We start from the raw sequence: 12044 nt of genomic DNA on the forward strand, positions 1-12044 counted from the left end.
CACTCCATTTGGGAGGGTGCAGAAGTCCAGACTGAGGGGTGAGAGGGAGAAGGAGTCCCCAGTGGGAGAACCCGTGGGTCAGGGGCCAGCCAGAAGGGCTGAGTCTCACAGGAGTGACCATGGTGATACCACTTCTGTCCCTGGGGATCTTCACGCTCTGTCAGGTGGACAGGGGTCGGGAGATCTGCGCCAGGCAGAATGTGTGTGGGTGTACATGTAAAGCGCACTGTGACTCCAAGGAGTATCCTGGCGCTGAAGACGGCTGGGGAACCCGTCCTGGTTTTCCCTATGAGATGGTCCCTTTCTGGGTATCTCCAAGGTGAAACCAGGCATCCCCGGCGTCTGTGGGGGGCCGTTGTAGAGATGAGGCAAGCTTAATGCCCAGAGTTGCCGAGTGTGTTCCCTGGTTAGAGTAGGCACCGAGGCGAGAATTATCGAGTTCGTTTGACCCTGGTCCACAACCCTGCCGCGTCGGGGATTGAACCCTGGTCCCGGGCCGTTCTCTGCTTACGGGTCTGCCGCCTCTAACCAGTGAGCCACACCACCCACACGGGGCACATGAGTCACTCATGTGTCACCCTCAGGGGGGTACTGTGTGAGTTCCCAGAAGTGCTGGCATGCCAGGCAACTGCACAACCGCAGGTATTGGTCCCTGGGTTGGGAGACCAGGTTCAGGATCTGCCTGACCTGGAAGGAACGACATCTGTAACCAGTGTCCTGACCAGTTTGGCTTCCACCGATACCCCTCTAGTAGAGAGGGTGCAGTGCTCTGGAATGGGGTACAGAGGGAGGGAGTCCTCGCCTCTGACCCCAGTGCAACCTGAGGGTTTAGATCCTGTGTTGGGAGACCAGTTGCTGGCGAGAGGTCCTGAACTGGTAGGAGAATTGTGTTCTGAGGGTGCCTCTCCTGGGAGGAGAGTGTGAGAACCCAGAAGGAGGGGTAGGGAGAGGAGAGCCTCGCCTGCGACCCCTGGTCAGCCTGGGGGTACAGACCCTGGGCTGGCAGGCCAGTGTCAGGATACCCTACCTGACTTGGCAAGAGGGAGAGTGGAAGCAAGGTGCCAGGCACTTGGCGCTACTGCCCCCTAACTTTCTGATGCCACAGAGGTTGGAGAGGCCTGACAGGCATACGGCCTGGCTCTCATCATTGACAGCTGTCAGTGACCCCTGTGGTTGGTTGTCCTGGTGGACAGGGTTGCCCCTAGAAGGGGGGCAGGAGTCTCACCCTTGGGAGGACTTGGCCACACCGTTGTATTGGCCAGGTGGGTACTGTCTACCAGTGTGGGCACATCTGTGAGTGAAGTCCTGGTGCGCCGGGCAAGTGTTCCACCCCAGGGATTGGTCCCTGGGTGGGGAAGCCAGGTTCAGGTGTTTTCTGACCTGGAGGTTTTGGAGCCTAGGTTGAAGGGCCAGGTCAGGGGTGTCCCCCCTGACCTGGAATCCCAGTTGCAGGATAGAACTCCTGAACTGGTGGATGAATGGGGCGGGACACTTGCCACAGGTGCCCTGACTATTCTAGAAGGGGGTACCGCTCCAGGTGGGAGGGTACAGAGCCCCAAGGAAGAGGAGGACCGGGTGTATGGAAGCCCACCCCAGCCTCCTGTCCAGCCGCCGGATACAGGTCCGGGACTGGTGGGTCAGGTCCAGGATGTCAGACCTGACCTGACAGGAGGGAGAGTGGACCAAGGGTGCCAAGCACCTGGGGCTACTGCCCCCCACCCTCTGATGCCACAGGGGTTTGAGAGCCTTGAGAGACATGAGGCCTGGACCCCATCCTTGCCCACTGTGGCTTGCTGTCTGTCTGTTGGGACACATCTGTGAGCAAGTTAAGTTTAGGTTCTGCACAGATGGTGTCCACAGGTGAGGAGAGGGGTTCCACATGGATCGGCTTGGTGGACCCTGAGAGTATGGATAGCGTAATCCAACTGGGTTCAGAACGGCGTAGAACAGGGATAGTGCCCTGCTATTTGGGTCAGTTTCCTTGTTCTATCGCCTTAAGCAGGGAATCCCATTGAGGTATCGTTTGGTCTACCCTGGCTTTAGGCTGGAAGGGGGTTGTGTTGGAAATGGCCCTTTTTGCAGGATTATCCCCAAACTGTTTGCTTCTTCCTCCCTTGTTTTTTCTGACCTGTGGTTGTTAGCAATAGGATTCTGGGCACTTTACCACTGCAGATCAGTGCTAAAGTTCATATGCTCTCTGTGTAAATTGTTATTGTAATTGGTTATCCATGATTGGCATATTTGTATTACCAAGAAGTCCCTAGTAAAGTGCACTGAGTGTGCCATGGCTGGTGATTCAAATGCTAGTAGTGGGCCTGCAGCACTGTTTGTGCCACCCACATGAGTAACCCTAAGATGGTGCCTCAGGCCTGCCACCGCAGTGCCTATGTGCAGTCTCTGGACTGCCATGTCAACCTGGCCAGTGTACCCACTGACCAGGATTAACCCTTCCCTTTCTGTACACATTGGACAACCCTATGGAAGGCCCAAGGTACCCCCCTGGGCAGGGTACAGTGTATGTGAAAGGTAAAGCATGTACTAGTGCAGGTGACATGCTCTGGTGGTGAATTACAGGCATTTTCGTTTTTCACTATTGAAAGGCTATCTTGCCCATAGGCTATAATGGGGAATGCTGTGTACAGTAGTTACCTGCATATCTTCCCATAGGAGCAAGATATTACATAAAAGTCTTGTATCCTTGAACTCAGAATTTAATAACACATCTTTTAGGAAAGATGTTTTTTAAATCCTGTGCGTGAAAGCAGCACTTTTAGAAAGTAGCTTCTTTCTTGTCTGACCTTTCTGTGTTCTTTTGGCTGTTTGTGAATACTGTCTGGTTTGTGAGTGACAGGGCTGGGGGATTCCAAGGGACAGAATGAGTCCGCCCAGTGGTGAATAGAGAGATCTGCATCTAGATGGGAGGGAGGAGTTGCACTGGGACCTGAATAGGACTGTGCTTGTCCCAACCAGTGCTTGCTCCACCCCCTGTGGTGCGTCTGATGTCTCTGCCCTGCACTGTGAAAGAAGAGAAGGAATCATGTCAACAAAGTGCTCCAGGGCTGTGCTTTCCCTCCACAATGCTGGCTCCACCTCCTGCTGGGCGGTTGACAACCCTGCCCCTCATTCTGAATGGAAAGGAGAGGCCAGGAAAACAAAGTCCTCAAGGAACACCCAGAACTGGTTCAGACCGGGCTGAGAGCCCTCCTGCACAAAGGGAACAAAGACCTTTAGGGGTATAAGTATAGGACCCCAGACTACAGAAAATTAGATCATCCTGGAATCAAGAAGGAACCTCTGCCAAGGAGGAAGCTGAAACTGAAGAAGGAAGACTGTCCCTCTGTTGCTCTGCTGGATTGACCTGTTGTTTCTTTGCTGCCAAGGAGAGGGGAAGGACTTTTCTTTGTGCTGTGTCCCCTTGCTTGAAGGAATCTCCAAGGGCCTGAGAAGAGCTGGCTCCCTGTTAAGAAGTCCCAGGAACATAAGGACTTCACCCCAGCTTCCCCGATTTCTGCTGAGAGAGTTCTGTCCTTCCTAGAGTGCATGGGCCAGTTGTGGTTCCTCTGGAAGTTGTACCTGTGTTGGGAAGCCGGAAACCAAGATTTTAAAGACTTTCTGCAAGTTTTCACGCATCGCTCGCTTGCGGAGCGCATCCCCGTCAGTGCAAGGAAATTCCCGGCGCTACGAAGGCCGAGATCGTCGCAGTGCCTGTTGCCACTGTCAGAGCAGTTGCATCCTTCATTTGCGGGATGCACCAGTCCGGTGCGGGAAGATTATCATTGCTGCGAGTATCGTCGCAGAGCCTGTCGTCGCTGGGTGAGATTGTCGCACCACTTGCTTGCGGACCGCATCACGTCGCTGCGAGAATCGTTGCAGAGCCATCGCTCCGAGGGGCCGCGAGAGGAGAAGATCACCGCTGAGCCATGCATCGTCGCTGCACCGGAGATCGTCGCCTCCCCGAAGATCGTCGCATCGTACCTTTTGCTAGCTGCTTCCACCGGAACCTGTGCACCGGAATCCACGCAAGGTATCGCATCCCTCCCCATATAGACGGGAGTCACCGCAACACGCCCGCCAAGTCCAGCGGGGTTGTCGCATCGCCTCCCCAGGGTCTCAAGAGTGACGTATCACTTGCTTTTCACCGCTACAGCTTTCACTTGGAACTTTTGTAGCATCTAAAGATACTGTTAGCTAAAACGTGACGCAACTGTGGATTATTTTAACCCAACCTTAAGAACACTTTTGAAACCATATTCTTGAACTGTGTATGTTGGATTTTTATCGTTTTGGTCTTGTGTAGTTTAGATTAAATACCTTCATTTTTCTAAACTGTTGTGGAGTCAGTTTGTGGTGTTTTCACTGTGTAACTGTGAGTGTGGGTACAAATACTTTAATATTGCCTTTGATAAGCCTGACTGCTCGTGCCAAGTTACCGAGGGGGTTCTTACCCTGACTAGAAGCAAGGGTCCCTATTTAGACAGTGGTACCTACCTCTGCCAACCAGAGACCCCCAGTTCTAACAGGCCACTTTAGTTACCTCACCGCCACCCTTTTCATGGAGAGCTCCCTGCCATGAAAAGGGTGGATGTGAGAAAACCGGTAATAGGCTTGGCGGTCCTGCAGCGGCATCTCCAGCATATTGTGACCTGGCACCGCTGCAACACTTCAGAGGGATCATGGATCCCCAGCGGCTGCAGTGGTCCTTTGGTGGTCCCCCTGCCAAACTCCTAAAAGGGCGGTCGGACTGCTGGTGTGGCGATGCCCGCACAACCACCAAGGGTTTGGTGGTCGATCGAACCGCCAAACTCATAAGTAGGCCCAGTGTCCTAATAGTAAAGCACTGCCTAATGGACAACCACTTATATGCAAGTCTCTTTCCCCAAAAATACAGCCATAGAACAGGTAGCAACAGTGTCTGACCGATTTAGAAACAGCTCAAGCACTGCACAGTGTAAGCCTCTGTCACAAATACAAGACAAGTATAGCAGAGACACAGTCTTCATGATTGATAAGGCCATAGACAGAGTCAGACTGTGGGCCTTTGGGTTCCGGGGAGGCCACCAGACTGAGATGATGTTTTAGCAAGTCACAGAACAAGAGATTTCCTAATGGTCACCCTCACAGAAGAGCCTCAGTTTTTACTGGTGCTCATAACACCTCTTCATTGTTCTCAGTTTTAAGTTTAGTTGCATGGCGGTCTCTGCCACTATAGTGAGATGTCAGCTGCGCCTGAAGTTGTACTATGCCCAGACCCATCAAGGACATAACTTGGGCATTAAATCAAGTTGTGGCAAAATTGCTCAAACCAACTCTGCTCCATTCTTCTTCTTGCATAACCTCTCTTGTTTCCTCCATCCATCCGTTCACTCTGTCTCCTTCTATTCTCTCTCTCTTCTCCCTCTGTGATTGCTTTCTCTCTACCTTCCTCCTCAGTCTCCTCTATCTCTTTAACCTCCCAGTGCTTGCTGCATTTAATCTCAGGAACTTGGAAGGTGACAGAGGCACCAGGAGTGGCCCTGGGCTTTCAATCCCGACCTCAAAGGGCCCCAGCTCAGGGGGAAATGCCTGGAGCAAGAAAAGGCCTGTCCAGCCCTGGACCTAGCACTGCCATATTGCCTGTTGGTGGCCAACGGCTATCTGAGGCTGTGCGGAGAGTCTGTCGTCAGTTTGAATCTACTGGTGAGTCAAGACTTAGGGCTGGGGCATAATGCATGCCCCCACAGGTCCCATGGCACTTCTGGCCCACACTCCAGCGTGCCCCCATTTATCCCAAGGCTATGAATATATTTGTATGATATGGCCAGTGTTAAAATGGGCAGGTGCTCAGTACCTGCACTTCTTCAATTTAAAGGGAGAGTACCTGCACTTCTCCCCCAGGGGTGGTTACTTTTCATTGAAGAGTACACCACTGTTCAATAGCACACAGGAGCTCAGTAACAGTGAGTACCTACACTTCTATAATTCCTTTTCAACCACTGTATATAGGAGTCTCAGGGGCCCCTCACCACATTCTGCAAAAACCCCATCCTATTTTGTTAAGCCACTGGCTTGGATAATAGACAACTATTGAGGTATGGGAGCAATAAAAAGACAAGACAGGTGGTGCAGGCGCAGGCCCCAAAGTAGCCGTCCAGCACTGAAGGTAATGGGCCCTGTTGCAGGAGTTATGAAGGTGAATGTGCATTAAAGATGAAATTGCATTTTGTTTTTATCTTGTCACACTTGCTGTCCGTTCAAAGACGGTGGTCAAATGTCAGTCTAGTCTTCTGACAAATTGCTGCTTCTTCTTTTAACATGGAGAATGGTGTTTACATTTCTTCCTCTTACTACATATGGGTTGATTCCGATTTGGGTCGGAAATCGGCCCAACCGACTCTTACCCGGAACGGAGTCCGACCCACACCTACCGGCACCCTGCGACCCATGCAGTACGATGCAAAGCCCGTGATCCACGACCAAGCCTTAGGGAAAACAAGCCATATGACCGAGCCGTACAAAATTCAGCTATCCAGCCGGAAAATGGACACGAGCCGCACCAACTGACATGAAACCAGACTGAACCCGACCGATATGTAGCCGCGACGTCCGACAGCCACAGTACGATGCAAAACGCATGAAAACCCACCGATTCCCACAAAGCCCAAGCCGCACGACTGACACGGCCCGAAAACGTACCTGAAGCGAGAGAGACCACCGCGATCGATTCGCATGCAACACAGAACCAAATCTGCGTGAAAGGCATGGAGCAGCCGGCACAAGCCAACATGAGCGTCCAACTTGGTCAGAAGAACGTCTCCTACATGCCCACAAAAAACAACGGCAAAAACACAAAAAAAGGACCAGTCAAGCAATGACAAAGTCAATAAATAAAAAAATAAAAAAATTGGCACAAAGACACACCCACGACTCCACCTATAAAAAGGCAAAAATACACTACCATGATCCTTTGCAAATACAACAGAGCAGCCAGCACAGAACAACTTGAGACACCAACCACAGACACACACACAACTCAGCCATCACACAACCCACACACCATCAGTACCCCTCCAAAAGCTCTCACACATACACCTACCAAAACAGACACCCACCCTCACTTGCACACACACACACACCCACCCACATCCCTCCTCACCACCACCAATCACCATGCCCCCTAAGAAGAATCCACAGTTCACAGACACAGAGTTAGAAATATTGGTAGATGAGATCCTCAGAGTGGAGCCACATTTGTTTGGTGCATTGGTACAAAGGACCCCCATGTCACAGAAAACCAAGATGTGGGACAAGATCGTGGACAAGGTGAACGCACAAGCACCAGCATATCGCACAAAGACCGACATCCAGAACAGGTGTTATGACGTGCGCAGGAGGGTCAAGAAGCTCCTCCAGAAGGAACACGCCCTGAGCCAGATTACTGGCAGTGGCCCTCCTACCAAACCAGTCTACTTCAGGTCCTGGGAGGAGAAGGTGCGGGACTTTCTACCACCAGAGGGCATCCATGGCCTACCTGATATACCAGAGCCTGGTGAGAACACAACAAATATACTCAATATTGTGTCGCAATACACACACATCACCATTAAGGGGACAGTGTACCATGCACTGATAGCTAAGGCATAGGAAACAAAAGTCAATCAGCCCAAGAAGTCTATGCTAGTCAGACAAACATAATAATGGCCACATCATAGTGATTTGTAACTGTGTCATGACATGTACAAACCTACCAACAAATAGGGCAAGGCAGTGGCACTAATCTGAGTTAACACTGTCAGACATCCCTGTCACCACAACCAATATCTCACAGTGAAGCTGACTGACAGAAAGGAATAGTGGGTATGCTGGTGAAGTGAGTGCATACCAAAGCATGATGGCGTTGTTGTCAGAGATAATGCACCCCCTCACAATTGCACCATCAACACCTCTCTGAAGAATGCTCACCTCAGTGGGGCTGTAAATGTGCTGGCAAGTACTCTTGGACTGGGCTCTGTTATGGGCAGCACAAGGCCCTGCTGGGAATTGGCCACCACCAAACAACAGTACTCCACTGTCAGCCATCGTGTCAGCACAGACACACACCCTCACAGGGAAGCAGAGTCAGAAGGAGGGAAGTGAGGGCATGCTGGGAAGGGGGTGTAGCCAAGAGCATGCTGGGAGTTGCAGTCACTCACAAACCTCAGCAAACCACATGGCCAAGCGAACCCACACTGAACCATGCTCACCTCAGAGGGGCTGTAAATGTGCTGGCAAGTACTCTGGGACAGGGGTCTGTTGTGGGCAGCACAAGGCCCTGCTGGGAATTGGCCACCACCAAACAACAGAACTTCACAGTCAACCATCTTGTCAGCACAGGCACACACCCTCACAGGTAAGCAGAGTCAAATGTTAAGAGGGATCACACTCCTGTGTCAGCCACCTGATGGCCCTTGAGTAACAATGACCATGTACATGGAAATCCATACATGAGCTGGGTATGTGCACACATCAACATGCACATTGAAAGGCTTCATGTTGGCAGGGCAATGTGCTAGCACAACATCAATCTCTGTCTGTGACGACTGAAGACAATGCAGTGTTCAGGCATGCATCATGACGACATGTTGCAAATGTCATGTATATCAAACATTGTTACAAAGATCAAGGAGGGGTGAATGGTCTACTCCTCCTGTGCAACCTGGTTCATTACTGATTGTGTTGCCTCCATTGAAAGCCTCACATATGTACACATGCGTAGTGTGTGATATCATACTTTTCCGCATCAGTGTACTGTAGCAGCAGCCTCATTGGCTCCCCCTTGTTGCAAATATGATGTGCCTCCACCTGGAGGTAACCTGGCTGTATCCCCAGTAGAGTCCAGAGGAGAAAACTGAGAATGTGTGTTTGTGCTCAAGTGCTGTGAGACAGAAACACACACAACACCCAAAGGCAAAGGAAAAATGTTGAACATTGTGATGTATGAAGTTACAAACAAAGGTGTTGTGTGTGTGGATCCAGCTACTGATCCACCGCACCCGGGTTGGTCACTGTTGGTCAACATTCAGCAGCCCCATGTGTTCCTAGAGCTGTCTCCTCTGGACACTACTGGGAAAGCAGCCAGTCTACCTCCAGGTGGAGGCACATCATATTTGTAGTAAAGGTGAACCAAAGTAAATGCAGCTGCAGTACTTTGAGGCGGCAATTCAATAAGCACGGCTCCATTCCTGTATACCTATAGGAGGGAATTTACTAAGGAATGAAATCATGTACATACCATGGCTGCACAGGATGAATGATTCCTTGCCCCCTCCTTTATTGTTAGTACTACAAATGTATCAGTACGTCTTCCTCCCTCCCTGTTTCAATATACATAGTTCAACCATTGATGTCTGTAGTTACATAACTGACAATGTCTGTCTCCTCCAAACACAGGTGCTACTGAGGAAACAGCAGCAAGTGAAGATGAGTCCCTGGCCCAGACTCTGGTGGAGGATGAGCTCTCTGGTGTGGATCTGGCTCTGTCCTCTTCGGATGACATAGATCAACCTGGCACCTCCAGTGCGAGTCGTCAGGCAGCCCCACCATCAGAAACACCTGCACCCTCTGTGTCTAGGGGTGGTGGGAGTGGTGTTAGGCAAAGGTCATGGTCTGCAGAGGGGCCTGGACTGCCTGATGACCCCAACTGGTACGCATCATAGATGCGTACCAGGATAGCACCGGAGGATTCAGCCAGGTAGTGGGGGTCCTCAAGGACATGCAACAGGAGCAGGCTGGCCATCATGCACGCATGGAGGCCAAGTGGGACAAACTTACTGTGGTGCATATGGACATATTGACCTGTCTCTGCCAGATCAGCACAAATATATCCACACCTCCCTGTGTGCACACAACATCTCTTGCAACAACATCTGCAAATGCCACAGGGAGGGAGGATGAATCTGGTGGAGAGTCCGATGCAATGTTGGCGCCTGCTTCTGAGGATCCCCCCAGAAGAAGAGGAGGGGTCATCCGAAGAAGGACAAGTGAGTCACAGTTGTCCATGCACATCCCCCAGGAATCCAGAACCTGTTTTGGATATTGCTCTTTGTGTGCAAAGCGTTCACCTTGTTGCACATGACACAAGTCCCCGACATCTTCCAATACTTCAAACTCATCTGTGAACTTTGGATTCTAAACCTCATGTACAGCACTATCTCCACACATGTATGTAAATAAAATCACTATTACACTATACTTGCCTATGTTGTGATTCAAACTTGGTATGTGTCATGGAGATGATGAAATGCCGAAGCACACAGTGCATGCCGACTACTACAGCAATGTCACTACCGTTATGTGACTCATGTTGATGTGACACCTATGAGGGAGACACACCAATAGGGCACCACAACACATACTCACCATGGACATGTGACACATTGCCTACAAAGATGGTTGCTAGATATACGGTGGAATGCACAGACACCACACCTTTCCACAGTCACTGCCAACAAGCCCACAGGTGAGGTAACCAAATGTCAGTCAGATGTGTGAAGACAGACAACACACATAACTAAGTGAAGCACAGGTTCATTACGAATCAGAAACAAGGTTATTGCACAACAGTATCAAGGTGAATCCACATGACAGTGGGCACATGGTCATCAAGTGTCGTCAAATGGCGCTTTAAGGGTGGATTCTGGTTGTCGGTGTCAGACTTGCCTCAGTAACTGGCAAAGTACCTTGGGAAGGACAGAAATGAGACACAGTCAGAAGCACACCAGAACAGGATGGAAATGCAATAAATATGTCACAAGAAACCTACACACTAACAAATTAGCATGTCAACACCATTGTGGACTACAGACCATCTGACAGGACACATCACTGCATGCTTCCAGTCAAGTACCACACGGACAAACTCAAACAGCAACTGAGCTGCACAAACAAATCACAGGCTCACTCAGGACATTGACATGACAACTCTGTGAACTCACCTTCAGCTGAAGAAGTTGTTGATTAGCTGTGTGCGGACGTCACCCTCATCATCATCATCACTGGCCTTGTGGCCCAGGCCAGGAACTTGTGGTGAATGTTGGTCGTCGTCGAATGTTGATTTTACACACCTTTGCAGGCTCATATGGGAGGGCCCCTCCAGTCTTGTCCAGGCAGCGGAAGCGGATTTTCAGGGGACCAAAAGTACGCTCGATGACTCACCTGGTTCTGCCATGTGCCTGATTGTAGCGCATCTCGGATACTGTCACAGGGTTCCTCAGGGGTGTCAGCAACCATGGCATGTTGGGGTATCCAGAGTCACCTACATACAAAGAATCACACATTAGTTGAGTATTGTAAGGGGGTGGGAAACAACATTGCAAAACACACACAATGGTAAACAGTACACACCAACAAGGCAGGCCAGCTGGTTTGGCATCTGTGACATCATCAACGGTATGCGACTCCTCCTCAAGATGTAGCCTTTTTGGGCCGAACCAGGGAAACGTACACACACATGTGTAATCACCATGTCCGCAAGACATATCACACGAGCATTGATTGAGTGGTAATGTTTGCGGTTGCGGTTTGTCTGTTCCTGTGCCCGTGGTGGTATCAGGGCCACATGTGTGCCATTGATTGAGCCTATCACGTTTGGCATCCTTCCCAGTGCATAGAAGGCATCCTTGATCTCTGCGAGTTCACCTGGTGTAGGAAACTTGATGTAGGAGTCCAGGTGAGTCAACATCCCCTCCAAGACATCTCGTAGCACACGGCTGAACATAGTTTGTATTCAACACGCAAAAGGGGAGAGGGCCAAAATAGTTTATACTCCAATACCCCAAACCCCCTAAATAAACTGTATTAACATACAAAATGGGTATATAGAGTGCACCAACACTACAAGGGGAAATTCCCAAGTCTGAAAAAACTGCCCTCGCTCACATACCGAAGTATGTGGCATGCTTCATCATAGGGCCTGCTACAAACGCCCTGGTGTAGCCACATCCAGGGCGGAGCATTAGGGAGGGGGAACATAGTTTGTGACATACGACCAACACTAGCCACAGTGTGTTGGAAGGTACAGGTGGCAAAGA

Source organism: Lissotriton vulgaris, chromosome 1_1 (genome assembly GCF_964263255.1).
Source record: "Lissotriton vulgaris chromosome 1_1, aLisVul1.2, whole genome shotgun sequence".
Classification (NCBI taxonomy): domain Eukaryota; kingdom Metazoa; phylum Chordata; class Amphibia; order Caudata; family Salamandridae; genus Lissotriton; species Lissotriton vulgaris.